We start from the raw sequence: 16,166 nt of genomic DNA on the forward strand, positions 1-16,166 counted from the left end.
GACTAGAGCGAAATTAATTTAGAACGGTTTTAACGGAAACTACCGAAAGCTATCGCTCGAATCGAAAATTTTCGAGTTACTCGTAAAACATCGAGTAATTCGCCGCTCAAACTCCTCCAACATTCCGAGATCCAGCGTGTCGTTAGGTGACTCGCTAGATAGAACAAAGTTGCGCATGTACCTGACGTTCTACTCGCATGCGTGTTTCAAAAATATAAATCCGATAGAAAATCGGATAGAGAGGAGAATAACGTCTAATCTACTCTAAATAATTTCTTGCAGATCCATTTGCGTAATATGTACGTAGCGTTTGTCGCGAAATATAAAATGTTTGAAACTTTCTCTATGTTTTTAGAGAAGTTAGAGCGGCTACAGCGAAGAATATTTGTCAAACGTGTTCGTTCAATTATTATTTAAAGAAAACCGAAGACAGAAGAATTGAAAATATAAAAAGAAGAAAAGAGAAAGTTTTACGATACGATAAAATGAATCTGATAAAGGATACTAATGGTGTTCCAAGCATTCCTGCAAACAACTTGCACAATAGACCGTAGAAAATTTTGAACGTTGAGAAAGTTTCTGTAAGCGCAGATAAGACCAGGAAAAGTACGAGCCACGGAAAATTAATCCCTGTTTTTAATTCCTGCTATAGAGATTGTAGCAGACAATTTCGAAGTTTACATGCGAGTTAAAGCGCCACTCTCCTTTTGTCCGAAATTGTCGCCGTTGTAAAAGCTGTTTCACAATTAACGTACAATTCCGTCGAATATCTCGTACAACTTTCGTACGATTCGTAAAAAGATCGGAAAAATCCAATGCCTAGTAATCCTTTGATCGGCTAAAACCTAGCCGAAAGATCCGTCGACCTTATGAACCGTTGGAACTGAAGTTTCGAGCGTTCAAGCTCGAACGCGATTCGTCCGGAGCCTCCGTTTCCATGGTGCAATTTCGTAATCACCGTTGTTCACGGAATGCATAATAAATCGAGGGCCAGTCTGACAGTCGCTAGTCGGAAGGAATGCCCATCGTGCCCGTGGGACACGCGTTGCAACGTGGCGCGGCGTTGATCGTTCCAGTTGACATTTCCGCAGCGTCTGTGCGAATTACGAAAGTTTGATCTCGCGTCTCTACCCGGTTAGACTGCGGCGCGCCGTGTGACCGCGTTTTTCGAGTCGAAAAATCAGGTTGTTGGCCGGGCGCGATTTCGTTCAAGAGAGAGAGAGAGAGAGAGAGAAAGAGGAAATCCCGTGGACGCTGTTTAAACAACGGAGAACGAACGGAAGTAACATCTGCGGGCTCGCGCGCTTTTTTCGGACGATGCTTCGGAAGTGTTGATTTATCGCTGTTATGTTCGTCATTCGTCACTGCACGTGTCTCACAGTTTCGTATACATATATGTATATAATACCCTTTCATTTCCTTTCTTCTCTCCCCTGTTTTACGTAACGAGCGACGATGCTTCGATGAAGGGCGATGTTTGGGATTCGACGCTTCGTCGATCGCTTGATCGCGAATTCACATTTATATCTTTCGAATATGTCGCGTGTATATCTTTTTACGAAATTTCTCCTAATTAACGATAACGAATATGTATACGATATCCGACCAATTGACGAGATTCGTTTAAAAATCATTTCTGTCGATTTGAAGATGCGTTCGATTCGACTTAGGAATATCTCGAACCTACTATCTCATATCAATTGACAACGTTCGACAGAAAGGTAGCCAACTCGAATCCCTGGTATTGCCGTTTTCGGCTTAATAAACCGATAGTCAATCAGCCAATCGAATACCACGCTAGTAGCATTATCATTTCAAATCCGAATATCGGAGTATATCATCCGGGCGCCCTGATAAATCAAGTTAGAATGCCATAGATCAACGACGTGCGAGCCCAACGTTTTGCGAAATAGCAGAATCGAAGAGACTCGAATCTCATTTTTCGCCATTTTAAATCCGGTCACAGAGATTCGATACGAGGCAACTTGAAACATTGAAAATTTTATTTCAGGATTAATTCAACGAAGCTAGATCAAAGATAGGTATTATTAAACTTTCACGCTGCACTGGCATTGTCATTTTTAAATACCATTTCTTGGTAAATTGAAACAATACTGTGCGAAATATCATAAAGAAAATAAATATTAATGAGCTTTAGCGACAAAACGTCGGATTAATAACCTGCGTTAATTACCATATTAATTGGTATATTAACTCCGGTAATATAGCTATGAATTTATATCGCGATATAATTATTTCCGAAAAGGGAATTATTGGGAAATTTAGACGAATAATTTTATTACTCGGGCTTCTCAATAAAAATGTTTATCTTTTACGGATAGAGCGGTGAATTTTGTTTCTTTTACTATTTTTGCAAATCTCAATTTCACGCACGTTCAAATTCTTTCACCTCGCATCGGAGTTACTATCCTCTATGTTGACCCATCTCGAAAGTAAAAAAAGTAAATGAATAAATCCTTCCGAATTGAATTAAAAGAGTCCCTAATTATGTAAGAAAAAAAAAGACACCGAAAAAATGAAAGATGACGAGGGAAAAGTAATTAATGTACAAGCAAGTTTCCGGAGAAATTTTCTTCTCCAATTTTCTCGACCGAGTCATCTATAGAACTGTTCCAGTCTCTTACATCATCCAACACACAGTATCACAAAAGATAACAATTTCTTGCATATTCCCCTTACGCGATTTTCATTCCTAATCATTTTCCATCTTGATACGTAACTTTTGATAGCGTAACTTGTCACGAGCGGCAAAGTTTAATATTTCTAAGTGGTTTCCGGCGAAAAAACTTTCTAGTTGGACGGTGGCAGGGAGAAAACTATGTCGAATTGTTTCGTAGCCGAATGCTCGGACGAGAGTGCACGCGACCCAGCTACGACTTCCGCCTTGAATCGTCCCCATTTAAATGCATTGTTCCCTTCCATTTGAGATGCGTCGCTCGATGTGACGCTTTAGAAGATCAAAGATATGCGGACAAACGAGGAACGAGGAAACGAAAGTGCCGCGCCGAACATCTGTCTGGTAATCATACGACCATCGGAATTTCTGCACGATCGTCCGGCAAAACGCGTACGAATTTTCTGCTTCTCCGGGTCTTGGCGTTTAAAGAGAACGAGAAGTAGGAAGAAGCGGTTCTATCCTTTTCTTTCCGGAAAAGGAATAAAAGTAGTGGGAAAAAAACATGGATTTATAGATGGCCGACGAAATACGTAGGTACAAGAAATCGTGAAAAATCGTTTGAATTTGTAAAAGACGAAAAACATTGGACACGAGCGTCGGCAAGAGCCGATTTTTCGATCAAATCTGCCCTATACCTTCTTTCAAATGTATCTGCCATTCTCTGTAAAGGTATCGCTATATAGTCCGACCATCATGCTGAAATTCTACGTGCATTCCAACGTAATCGCGATCCAACGATTCCGTTTGTACGGCAGCGCGTGCGCCGGGACTCTGCCAATACGGTCTAACAATTTCCAACTGTTCCTGCTCGGCGCAGCTAGGCCACAAGGGTGCACTCGAGGAACTAATTTTAGTTTTAAGTAATGGTGGCGCAACACGCGGCCCGGCCAGCCTCGTTACGATTCCTGGAAGGTCGGTCGAAGTCACGACGACGAAGGAACCCGAGCGAGTCCAAGTGTCGTCTCCGATCCATAAACACTCGAGAGAGAAGAAGCTTGTAAAGACCGGTCTAGAGGGACGGTCGAAGGATGAACGGGGTGGATGGGGAAGGGTTGCAGCAGGCTGGAATGGTGCATCGGTTTTTAGGATCGTCATGGGAGAAGAAAAGCTCACGGGTACGACACGCTCGTTTCCCTCGCTGGACCCGACCCCCATCTCGAAAAGAGTCACCGGGGACTGCTTCCGGCTACTTCCTGTCTACGTATCTCCACGAGCAAGCTTCAGTTTGTTTTATTCGAACGTCGAGAATAATGTTCAGGGAATACCGCGTCGACGAATAAGTTATTGCCGTAACAATAAGTTATCGAGCAGTTAATTGAAAAAATACGATGCATCGACCGATGCGTGGCTAAGCGACCGTGATGATCGGTCGAGACACGTGTGTCGTTGAATCTTCTTACGTAAAATATTTGGTGCATTTAGGAGGAACGGATCGATCGATCGTTGGTATCGAAGCTTAAAAGAATGTATTCTATTATCAACATGGAAATGCATCTCTATCGAAATTTTTGAACAAGCAGATCGATACGAAAATTCGTTGAATGTGTTTGTAACGCGTTAGTGGAATACAACTTTTCTGGAGTTGCATTTGGATTTGAATTCGCATGAACAAGGCAACGTTTCTTGCAATTAATTTAATTAACATCGATACGACTAGGGACAGGGTATAACATTTCTCGCGATACTCCAAGGGGGAGTGTCGAATGTGTGTCACCTGCTTTTCGTTTTCATAAGAAGTTTTTAATTAACAAGAACTGTAGAACCGTAATAGAATCGCAAGATATTGTATTTACAACCTTTATCTTTAATAAATAATAAATAAGCTATAACAAAGCTTTAATAAATCTTTGATAAATCTTTATGTAAATATATATCTTGGATAAATAATATCTTTAGTAAATGTGAAATATTATCACGTACGTGAAAACGTGAAAATCTTTAATCCGTAACAATAACAATAATTGTTTAATAAGAATTTCATTCTTTCGTTGCAGAGCTTTCGCGAGAGTTCATCGTGGACGTCGACAATCGTTATTTCCACGTTCTACGTTCGGTGAGTTAGAGCTCGATAGTTGGAAACCTGTTTCGTAATCAGAAGATATTAGATCGATAATACGGCGAGTTCTGCATTGTCCTATAAAGTATACCACCTATATACAGAGGTACATTTGTTTGTGTAGAACGATCATTTAGCTGCTAAAAATTCAGCATTTCCAATGGACTCGTTCTTGCAAAGTATCCATGTTTCATCGTCTGTTACCGTTCGCTCCCAGAATGGTCCGTATTGGCAACGAACAGACGAAGCGAAGGACAAATGGTCAATCGATCCGCTAAATTCTCGTCCGTTAGTTGGTGCAGGACCCATTGGAAACACAGTAGAACGAATCCATTATACGAAATACCTCTTATCGGAACGTTCTATTATTTCGAATAAAAGCGGGGAAATTCTTCGGGTTTAATCGACACCAGACACTCTCGTGCCGACGTTGTTCCGTTACGACAACCGAGAAAAACCTAAGAGGGAAAATAACACGTTCCATTGCTGCCTCGGTTCAGGCATACAGGAGACGACAAGGTTGGTCAAGGAGTGGCGAAGGGCACTTTCGAACTCGGAAGGGTTTATCGCGTATAAACGCGACGCTGTGAGGCACTTCCACTCGGCACGTTTACTGCTGTCCAATAAAAAGAGTCAACGCTCGATCTGGTATTGGGGGCATTCTCAAATGAGATCGTAACTCTCGAATCGCTACCTTCTCGGAGACACGTCGAAACGGCTTCTACGATTATTACAAGAAACTTATGCAGGTTGCAAGCAGCTTTTTAAAGTAGCACAAATTATAATTGCTTATATGTTTTTGTTTTTGCTCGTCTTCCGGCTTTGCGATGATTTCCGCTCACAGAAATTTACGCAAAACAGAACTAAACATTAATTCTTCGAAACATTAATGCTGAAACTTTGAGACTCGTCGTCTTCGAAGCTCTCGACATTCGAGCAAGGGCACTAATGACAGTTTTGTAAAACGACGTGATAATTCCATGAAATATCAAGTCCGCGCGTAGTCAACGTTTCCAAAGATTGTTTATGTCGTTGGAAGCCAGAGTTCAATCTCAAATGCCTTGGTTTTCCAAGAAAACGTTCGCAATTGCGTATATTGATTCGAAACGAAGTAAGAATACTGATAGCAACAAGGAAAATAGATATTATTCCATATCCCACGAAGCGTACTTTGCGAAAGTAATTTATGTATCGTGAACGTCGAACAATTTTAGCGGGAATAAAAGGCAACCTCAGCAAAGTCGCTGTACGCTGAATTATTTCAAGCGGATCTTAAAGTACAATAAAACGTTTTTTTTTTTTTTTTTTTTTTAGCGAAGCAGCGGTATATCAAGAATATCAACTATTTTATACCCGTTCGTATTGTCTGTGTTCTTTGACAAAAAGAATTCCTTTCGTTAAAATCCGTGAAAGAATAACAACATAGAGATAAGTAGCTTTTATCCATCATAATTTCTCTCGCGAAATTAGCGAATCCACTACTGTACCGGCGACTTAAAGAGTTAAATCACTGTTTTAAATTTCAGGAAACCGTGATATGCGAACAGGCTCGCTTAGTATATTCCCATGACAGCGCTCAGATACCTTTTACCCTGAGCTGTACGAGTGAAATTTCACGCGAGCGACGCTTATCAATTGGCAATATTTCTGCCGCTTAAACGAGTACGGCGATTCTTTCTCTCTATCTTGAGTCGGCGAATATCTGTCTCTCCGATAAACAAGCGGCTTCTCGCTTCTCCAGTCCCATTTGGTGGCCCTCGTGTTCGCTCTTCTACGTTGCTCCCATCTTCCATTCAGCTGGCGTTGCTGCCTTCTGAATTCTATTCCGACTTCCGTTACGCCGTTGAAGATCGTCGTTGGCTGGCTGGCAGAAGCGTGCCGTGACGTGGAAATGCAAATTTCGCCCATGCGGCTCGTTGAATTATTATTTTAAGTCCCGTAACGGCCATTCGCTACGGGAAAATCTCATGAAAATTAATTTATTTTAATGCACTCCTCGGTCCAGGCCGGGGCTGCAGCTGGGAAACGAGCAGACGAAAGTAACAGAGGAGAATCGAGGGTGGTGGAGAAACGGACGAAGAAGCTCGAAGGGAAACGGGTGGCGAAGAAGCAAGGGAGAGAGAGAGAGAGAGAGAGAGAGAGAGAGAAAGAGAGAAGACTAGTTTTTCGACACCCCCGTTCCAGACTTCACGACCGATTCGGAATGCCGAATTCACAGCCGCTCTTCCACTGCGGATCAACCAATATTCCGATCGCGCCTCCACGGACCTGTAGATCTCTCGAATATCGCGTTTCGTTTAGACTTTTTGACGTTCGACCGACGCACTGAAATTTGAAAGCGTTGCAGAGAAATTCTCCAGACTGACAACGAGAAGGCAGACTTAAGAAGAATAAAAATAAATTCGTCGGAAAGAACTTATTTACGCACCACGTTACATCGTTACGTTTGAGCGTTTCCAGTTAAACAGGACATACTGTATATTCGGGTTTCTTACGCCCGGTGCAAATCTCGATTCACCGATGAATCTGGCAGAAAGCTTGCTCGATCGTTTCTTCCGTGCAATACCTGGATCTCGTAGATCGCGAGGGATCTATAGACGTGGAACTGCGCCGATCTCGCGACTCGTATGGAGAACCTTACGGGACGATAATGGACAGATTTATGAGACGGCTTATCGATCCTCGGGTAAATCCAATTTTCGAGGTCGACGCTCGCGTGCAGCCAGCAGCGTTTCCCTCGCGAGATGCGTCGCGAGTTTCCTTCCGCCCAGGGAACGAGAAGTTAATCGTCCCAAGAAATTTCGAGACGTTCGCGTGGCTACAAATTGAAATGTGGACCATCAAGCTATAGGTATAAAAAAACAGGCAAACTTAACGATCAACGAGAAAGGGAAAACACGATTTAAAGGAGCGACTGTGTCGATCGTGTCGTTAGATGTCTCGACAAATTGGAATATCGATTTTTGTTTCGGCCGACAGGCGACGGGCTAGGTCGATGGAAACTGATGAATATGCACTGTGTTCCTTGGGCTTTTGCTTTGATCTCGCGGTGGAGTTTCTATCGTTTTATGACTTGTTTTAATTGGTGATTGTAATTTCATTTACAATTTATCGTTTTTCCTTTGCCACTGTTCCTTAAAATTTACTATAATTTCACGCGAAATGAACGTCGTTCGGCAACGTTTTCGTTTAATGTACGATATACGATTGATTTACTTTTGCTGGTCCGAATGAATTTGCCTAGCAGAAAAATACTACATATTTGGATTTACTCTTTTTGTTTATTTTACGCGAGCCGGGGCATGTAAATGGCGTAGAACGTTGGAATTCGGATAACCGATCAAAGGTTGCATTATACCGCAACGATATGGAATACGTACGAATAGATGATAATACTAATACTGATTCAAGGGAAGGAGGAGCAAAGTTACGTGGGAAAATAACGTTGTCGTTGAAATTTCCAGATCGTATCTCGAAATTCGTTGGTCACGCGTCTCCCCAAAAGACGAGAAATCGTTCGAGAGATGGCAATTATATTTAAAGAAACAGTGTCTTATAATCTAAAAATAAAGCGTTTCCCACGATATATCCGTCTTTTAATTTACTTAATAATTTTCAAGCAAGATCTCGACGCTTTAGATTCCTAATTACACTTAAAAGTAGAAAAGACTAAAAAGAAAGGAGAAAAGTCATAAAGATAACACATCTAACCATTGAACCGGTGGATAGCAATTAACGCCGCTCACCAGAGTCTGCCGTGGCTCAAGAATCGAGCTCATTCAGCGGTGGAAATTATTTCGGAAACTCGTTCAAAGCTCGTCGACCGTGGCCGACGAAGGACGATGAAAACGAACGAACGAACGAAGGTAAAACTGCGGTCTGGTCGTTGAAGCTGGCGCGCTCCTTCGTCGAGAACGAAAGAAGGTGAAGAACAAGTGCGACAAGGCTACCACGGCGGATCTTCATTTCCGCGAACTCAGCCCTTGGCTTTCGGACTTCTCGAGCTTTTTCGTGGTTTAAGGACAGCATCGAGTCAAGAACGTCTCTCTCCTCGCTCGCCTCTCAAATCCCATCACAAAGAATATCCACCCTCTGCTTTCTATCTCTCGTTCCAATTCACCCCTTGCCTCGCCTTTCATCCTCTTCGTTCCTTCTACACGTTCCTTCCACTTTTCTTTCTCGCGATAGTTTCTCAGACGTCGTCGTCGACTATCGTTCGTCCTATTCGCACGATCCTAACTTCTCGTTCGTTCCATCTCGCTCGGTCGTACTCGCGGTACCATCGACATCGAGAAAGAAAAAGAAAGAGTGGAACGGCGGGAAAGATAGCCACCCTTAAGTCGCGAGCGCTCACATCTGACGGTCGATGAATAAGGGAGCCGCTATTTAAATTGTAATTTCGGCCGTGCTAAAGATACCGGGGGATTTGCTGAGAAATTTTTACGATCCGCCGCGCCACGTTCCTACGCCGATTTAATAAGAAAGACGCTGCCCGCTTTTCCATCTGCCCAAAGACAGCGGCAAATTTTTTATCTCTCTTACGTAGCTTCCGTCGAGTCGATTGAATTTTTCCAGTTAATCCGTACGAATCGTTGTCAGAGCGTTCTCTGAGCCTCCTGGTAGCTCAATTTTTCCTTTAACATATTTTATCGCTCGATCGAACGTTTATTATCTTTATAAATAACCCGTAACGACTCTACTTTAGATCACCGCGTTCATCACGATTTCTATTCTAGCAAGTACTCGGGCCGCTCTCCTTTTTTCCCAGTCAACATACACGTACAGAATCAGGCCAGAATCAGGCCAGGTTATCGCAATTTACATTCTGAATGAAATTGAAGAGACGCACGACTCCGAGTATCATCTGACGGATTTCAAAGAAAACTTGTACACGGAAATGCATCGTTCCTCCTCTTGAATTTCTCGAGTTCTTCCACGAGGAATAACTCTTTGTATCTACGTCATCCTTTATCTTACATCTCCTTCTTTCTTCCCTCTATTTATATCCCTTCCATCCTCCTTTTCGGATTCTTATTATTCCAGTCGCATTTTTTCCTCTCCCGCAAGCACTGAAAGAACACGTCTAAAGGAGGAAATAATAGCTTTCTGGCATCGTGCAGCAGCTTCGATCGGTTCTACCGTTCTCGAAGATCATCGTTTATTACTTACATTTTATTACACGGAACGATGCTCTTGCGAAAGCACGTTTTAAAGGAACGATATTGCACGCAAATAATTACGCTTTTAAACGAAATGAAAGCTAAGCTTTCCGATACATTCGCAAAAAATACCGCGAAATTACGAAACAGATTCATTGAAACTTCCTTTCCATTCTTTATTATCCGATGCGTTGTCTTTATTTGAAATTTGCCAAAAGATTTGATAAGTCGTTCATCGCGGTGGATCAAGATTCTTAAAAATTGGACTACGGATACTCGTACATTTATGCTTAACGTTTAAAAATCGTACGCATTAAACACTGTACGGAATGCACGTAATACGTAAAAGAAAGTGGATGAAACTTTTCGCTTCGTCATAATTGCCCATTTCCTTTGTAATCGATCATAATTGTCAAATAAGAAAAGAACGACAACGATTATTACAATAGCTATAAGATTTCCAGCTGTGAATTTGAATCAGGTTCGATATTTTTAACGAGGTCGTACGAACGAATGCCTTGCGCAGCTTTGGATGCATGCCACTTATTAAGCTGCGTCATCAAAATAAATTCCGCATCTAACAGTAAGACGGATAGAGAAACGTTCTGAAATTGTACCACCGTACCACCTAGATACACCTAGATACACGAATGAAATATCGATTAATTGCCATTGAAACATCTGCACTAGTCGTAGAAATATTTCATCGTTATTCTGAAAGAAAGGCCTCGGTTCGAGCACAGTTTACAAGTAGATATCTGCAGACAAATTTCCTATCTTCCAACATCCAACATCCATGGAGCCGAGACAGTGGGTTTTATTCGTTCTACGTATATTTCCTTGGAAGATTGAGAAGAAACGAAGACGAGACGCGTAAGGAAAAGAGTATTCCTTCCGTTTGAATCGTTCACGGAGACGAAGAGGAAGCTCTTGCCTCCCTCTAAATTTCCATCCTTTGCAAAGACGGTTTCCTCATCCGTTATTTGCTCCTTTCCTTTCATGCTCCGCCAGCCAACAAACGTACACGTATATTTAATAGTCCATCGTGACACAATAGCCGGGTGAACGGGATAACGACGAGACATAGGAACAGCTGGGATTCGGAATTTCGTTTAAACCGTATAGAAACGCACAAATACGAAATAGTTTTTTCTTCGATTTCGATGTTCCTCGCGACAATTCTCCGCGAATCTTTCGCTTACCTTCGACTCGTCGCGCATCAGCTTCTTCTCTACGCGCCGAGATAACTTTATTTTCGGATTGAGAGAGCTTCTAGGATACTTTACGTCGAGAGCCAGGAGGATTAACCGCATATGAAACGCCATTTTCACGGAATGCACGTAGTACGTGGTATCCAGTTTTCGTAGGAATTTTCCCTGAAACTTTTTCAGACAGCTGACTCTCGCGGTATTTTTCATTTACGGAATTTTACTCCTCGCTCGATTGTTTATCGTTTAGCGTGTGTATCTCGGTGTGTAATTTTGCGCACAGTTCGATAGAGATAAATAACGCAACTGGGATAAAACTGATGGTATCTATACGCGATAATGGCCACTTAATCGCGATAAACGTCGCTTAAGCGCAACTCTAATCCATATAATCATAATAAATTCGACGTGGCTTGAATATTAATCCGAGGTTCCGTATAACGTTGATATATGCATTGAAATTTTAGTACAACGGGTCGCTTGTATTTTTAGCATGGATTTTTCCGTATTGTACAAAGGAAATTCGACGAAAGATATTTGAAAGGGAAATAAATGAGCGAATTTTCTTTAATTTCCGAATTTAATTCGCCATTTTAATTTATAATCCGGCGATACCGTCACGACAGATTGATCCAAAACGATAGTCTCCGATTCGTTTGTCTTACAGCCAACGAATAATGGAGCCGTCATTTACATTGTAGATGACCACGATATCCGCGCGAAAGCAAACCTTCAATTAGACTCGGTTACGAAGGTAGACGCGAAACACGCGGAACAAGTAAGCCATAGTCCCGACTTCCTAATAGACTCGGAAATCAATTACACGGTATAGTTCTCGCTTTTCTTTTCTCAATTTCGATATTTTACCAGGAGGCGAACGTGATCTCGAGACGAAACACGCGGCCGTTTAAGTTTTAACAGCCATAAATACATGGAAATACACGGAAAGTTTATTGAAATGTCTACGCTTTATTACGTTGACCAAATTTCGCAAATCTTTTTACGATCGTAAATTGTGCAATCTCGAAGGGAATATATCTAGGCGATCGTAACTGTAAGAGTCGCATAAATCTGTAAGAGGCAGCACTACGTCACTCGAACACGTTAATTATTCTTTTCACGTTGAATTTCTAAGAAACCCTATATTGGATACGTGATACGACAAGAGGCAGCTATACGGGGCAAAAAGATTAATTTCCACGTAAGAAAATAAATCCTCCGATACGTGACATTAATGACTCGGCCCTGTTCCGTGCAGCTTAATCGCTCAAAGGGTTACCGAATCTCCGATAAAATATTTCCGATGCATCAATTTCGGAAAAAGTTCTAGAAAGTACTGGCAGGTGCTCGAAATCAACGCGAAATTTATCGTGGCGTGTGGCCATTATTGTCACACGCGTGTTCGCTAATAGGGAACGAAATGGACTCGACCGCGTCCAACCAGCCGGAAACAATCTTCAACGAGTCGTCGAGTATTAAAATCTTACTCGTAATTGTAACTTGTTATTTGTACTGTTCGATTTGAGATCCGAGGAATAAGATAATTATTCGGAGAATACTGATATAACGCGAAACAAACGGCGTTATTCGACGACGTTGTCGATCTACGATAAAGTCGCTATGAAAAATTATGAATTGATTACCTTCCACGCTTAAAATTATATTTTTCCAATAAATGAAACTTTAGAGATTTTATTACTTAACATGCTTCGCAGACAAGATTGGTTTTAGACGTTCAAATGATATCTTTTCCGCGAGACATCGATCGATGGAACTCGGTTCGCGATTAAATAAAGCGGTTTACAAAGAAACCGCAAGCAACGAGAAAAGTCGAGTTAATTATCCGGTACTTAGGAACTCTCGATGACTCGGAGCACGCTCTGTCGTCGCGAATTGCTTTTGCAAATGTTCGAGCCGAGCTATCAAACCCTAACGAAACGTAATTACCCGGTTGCAATAATTTTCTATATTCTTTCTTGTACCGTGAAGAGATTGGTCGCGATTGGCTCGTCGTCGGTGCTCGCAGAATCCAGCTTCAGTCGCGAAAAACAGCCTCTCAAGTTCTACTTTTTACTTCCTCTCTTTTTCCTCCTGGCAAAAAGAATTTCCATGATTCGCGAGTATATCGGCGATCTGTCTCGAAACAGATACATTAATATTCCACGATCTCATTGATATCAGAGAAGACAAAACCGTCCAAACAAAGCGACTCATTTTCCTCGTCGCATGCAATGCGAAACGAAACATCGCTTCGCTCTCACGTGACAAATAATCATTAGGAATTCTAATTCAAGGCGATATATACGTCGACGTTATGGCTAAGTTCGGATCAATTTATCTTCATACGACTACCATCACCGCCACTTTTCCAAACAACGTTTCGCGTTTCTCATGGAAAATCGCAGGAGATGAAACGCGGGAGCCACTTGTTCGTCGTTACGGTCGTTTGCCGTAACGTACTCGAGCTCGGAATTCTGACGTGACGCATAATGCAGAATGCATTCCATTCAAACGTACATATATGCAACTTTGTATGCGTGTCCGTACGTCAACGTTCCGCTGGCTGTCTCGCTTGCTGAAATGTAGTCTTAATGGTGTTACCATTCGGCATACCAGATTATGATTTAGATCATTGTTCGTAAATCTATCGCGTTGTCAACGAACGAGCTACGTCCTTTTTTATTTTATTTCCCAGATTCTAGAGATTCGAGATTTGTTTCAGCTGCCAGTAATTATCGCAATGGAGATTCTTCGACGCGAGTTATTGTGTTTTTAAAAGAAACATTATTACGATTAGCAAAGGCATTCAGCAAGGATAAGAGCGCCGGTTTCTTCGTAAGAACGGTTCTGAGAATAAGTTATTTCGTTCACACGGATTTACGGTCACTCGAGAAGATCTTCGTGCATCCCATTTAAGCGAGATGTTGAGCTTTTTGGCAAGCTAGGAATAGCTTCGAATGCGTTTTTAGACGGTTGCTGTTACAGGGCGCTTGCGAGGATTTAAAATTAAAATGCGAATTCCAATTTTTCTCGTAGTAGTATTTTGAGGTTTATATTTTAAAATATTTTACTTGCACGTGACATCTGCTACTCTGCATTTATAATTTATTTCTCTAATAAAATGCTCATGAAATATGAAATAGTTGCTCCGACTTTTTAAATAAATTCATGCTTACGAGAACATAAAATTGAAACAAAATTTCCAACCTTTGCCACTGTACTTTATATATTTTATTATAAATTTTCATTCGAAGAACTTTATTCGTTCGCGTATCGAATTTGCCACTTCTTTTAACGAACTGTCCTCCAATGAGTTGCCGTTTTTCTTTTCCAATTTACTCCGGATCAATCAGTTTCTTCTTTCCTAAATTCTCACACATTTTCATAAGAATGTAAAGTTTGAATACAATCAGCTATGTTCTCCCTTTTGCAAAAATTGATTTAAGAAAGCCGATATCTGCGACATCCGTTACTTATGGTAGCCTTGCAAAATTGTTCTATCGACGAAACTATTGGCAAACGATGTGGGTCAGGAAGAGCGGTGGAATTTTTTAACCGAGCGTCGCATCGAATTACATTACACGCTGAAAGCATATAATTTTAGGTTAATGCAAAAGTTCTGTCATCTTTTTCGGCTAAAAGGGTACTGTGAATCTGTACGCGCGAAGGTGCAATATCGCGCAGAAAATTGCATTAACAGTGCAGAACGTGTCTCGACCTACTGTCACGTCGGTCGTGTTTCCAAGTGACAGTCATTGAACGCTTATTACATATTCACACAACACTGTATCACCTTGTCGAAACGATCGTTTTGCTTGATTCGACGTACGCGTATGCTCATTGTTAGTCCCGTAGCTCATCGTCGAGTAGGCTATTATTATTTTTCTACCATAGCCGAGCTTCTAGTACGATGTTATTTATAGAAAGACCGTACGCTATCATCGTAATTCGAAGCGAAGAACAATTTCTCGATGGCACTTTTACACTTTTCGCTCTGTGGAAATAGTTGATTTCGACGGAACTGCATCCACGACGGAATTGTAACGGCACGGCGAGGTGGTACGTTCAATGATGGTTCGTAAAACGGATTTCGAGTCTCCTCTCACGGACGATAGACGCTTGCACGGTTGATTTGTGAAAGAAGCGTTTGCGAAAAAGCCCGACAACGTCCGCAACCGTATGAAACCGTTCTTCTTTCGGCCGCGCTTTTATCAGCGTCGAACGTTCGCTAGATAACATCCTCGCAAATATATGCATGTACGCTATACGCTGCTCTCCCGTGCATATGCACCGCCGGAAGAACGCGCAGGAGACCCGTTCAACAACGGGTGGTCTTTGCAACCATCGATCGCAAAAGTTATGTAATGAGTCTTCGCGAAATCTAGGTTATTCGAGTGCTTCTACCCCTCGGCGACACGCACTTCAACCCTTCAAAAGCCTCGTGTACGTGCAAAATTCTATTCCCATCGTATTTAATACGCGATTTCGCTCTAGTATCGTTCCGTATTCGTAAACGTGGATCTTCCTTTTTCAAGTTGTTTCGTTTGAGTTGTTTGAGAGAACTTGAGAAAAATATTCTCGAGAAAGACGCGTTTCTGCGTGATTGGTGCAAAACGAAGGATCGTTTCCATCGGAGAATCGGAGAATTTGAGACGAGGATGATTCGTCCTAAATCTTGCAACACCGCGAAGAGTTTATTCACAGATAATAATACTTAAAGAGGTGGAGTCGCAGGTGCGATTAGCTAGATTTATTTCAGCTCGCATAAGTACATAAGTACGGAAAGGGATACGCGAATCGACCGATACTGCTCCCAGTTTGACCGGTAGTTTATGATCCGGAGGGAACGATATTAGGACTCGAGGATTAATTTTGCAGTCGCAAACTCCCTAAACTAGAGGGTGCGATGCATTTACTTGTATTGCTTACCCCGAACGTTATGCGGCTACACCGAAATCTGGGTTATCGAGTTGGAGTTGTTGAATTTCCTCCAAAGGCAGTCGTGCCTCTCGTCAGCAGATTTTCATAGTTCCTCTCGCATCTTT

The 16,166-nt window shown here is 41.9% G+C and overlaps 2 protein-coding genes and 1 long non-coding RNA gene across 4 annotated transcripts in view; 1 reads left to right on the plus strand and 2 right to left on the minus strand.

The window, feature by feature from the left end:
- Positions 1-8,885, plus strand: part of LOC122574457 — a 93,873-nt gene extending 84,988 nt beyond the window's left edge. The window contains exons 4-5 of the long non-coding RNA XR_006319066.1: positions 4,693-4,751; positions 6,760-8,885. This is a non-coding gene — a long non-coding RNA (uncharacterized LOC122574457). The remainder of the gene's footprint in view (positions 1-4,692; positions 4,752-6,759) is intronic.
- LOC122574450 overlaps positions 1-16,158 on the minus strand; it is a 68,057-nt gene extending 51,899 nt beyond the window's left edge. The window contains exon 1 of the mRNA XM_043742076.1: positions 16,051-16,158. The gene's annotated coding sequence lies outside the window, so the exon portion shown is untranslated. The remainder of the gene's footprint in view (positions 1-16,050) is intronic.
- LOC122574448 (spermidine synthase) overlaps positions 1-16,166 on the minus strand; it is a 189,949-nt gene that overhangs the window by 111,441 nt on the left and 62,342 nt on the right. The window lies entirely within an intron of this gene.

This window comes from Bombus pyrosoma, linkage group LG13 (genome assembly GCF_014825855.1).
Source record: "Bombus pyrosoma isolate SC7728 linkage group LG13, ASM1482585v1, whole genome shotgun sequence".
NCBI classification, from domain to species: Eukaryota; Metazoa; Arthropoda; class Insecta; order Hymenoptera; family Apidae; genus Bombus; species Bombus pyrosoma.